We start from the raw sequence: 743 nt of genomic DNA, 5'->3' as shown, positions 1-743 counted from the left end.
ACATTCCCCCAGTAGTCAGATGGTTTCCCAACTAAGTCCTCAGTGGCCACGTCTTCCAGGTGAGCTGTCTGCACTTGTTACCTGCCTTGCTTCATTTCTCAGATATCTGTGTGTCCACGTGGTGAATTTTTGTCTTTAGCCACCAGGACTCCAGGCCTTAGGACGTCAGGAAATCCTGCAACGGGTGTGGACAACCTGCACCCAACACAGTAGGGCCCTCTGATGCCCCGGGTGGAACTGGAGTGCGGGTGGGCAGAGGGTGTCAGGAGGCAGGTGGGATAGGCTGGGAGAGTTCCCAGAAGGATGTGGTGACAAGGCACATTACGGGGATAGTGATGTCAGAGTTCAGGATGCTCAGGGTGTGCGTGGCTGGGAAGAGCGTCCTCAGGGACTCTCCGCAGGGGGGAATCCAAGCAATCCGCTTTTGAGGTCCCTGTTTCTCCAGAGAGAGGAATTTCACCCAAACAGGATTGATTTAGCAGTCTCTGCCCCAGATTGACTCACGTTTCCGTCTGGGGATCCCTGATGCTGACATGACTCTGCCTGCTAGCATATGGAAAAGCTGTTTGTTTTAAAAAATCCATCTCTCGGGGAGGAGTGGGCTCGTGTGAATGAGGCCTGGCACAAACACCGGTGTTTGACGTTCCCGTGACAGTCGCCAGCAGTGGAGGGATTCCCCGTCTCGGGCAGGGGAGCCTTGGCGGCTCCTCGGCTGGAGGCCCAGGGGCTTGGCAGTGACTGCC

General features: G+C 56.1%; 1 protein-coding gene across 1 annotated transcript in view; it reads left to right on the top strand.

The window, feature by feature from the left end:
* Positions 1-743, top strand: part of CDYL2 (chromodomain protein, Y-like 2) — a gene marked incomplete at its 5' end in the record, with an annotated part of 53,515 nt that overhangs the window by 1,436 nt on the left and 51,336 nt on the right. The gene's annotated exons all lie outside the window — the stretch shown is intronic.

This window comes from Bison bison, unplaced genomic scaffold (genome assembly GCF_000754665.1).
Source record: "Bison bison bison isolate TAMUID 2011002044 unplaced genomic scaffold, Bison_UMD1.0 scf7180017864295, whole genome shotgun sequence".
Taxonomy (NCBI): Eukaryota; Metazoa; Chordata; class Mammalia; order Artiodactyla; family Bovidae; genus Bison; species Bison bison.
This window is presented reverse-complemented; position numbering and strand designations above follow the sequence as displayed.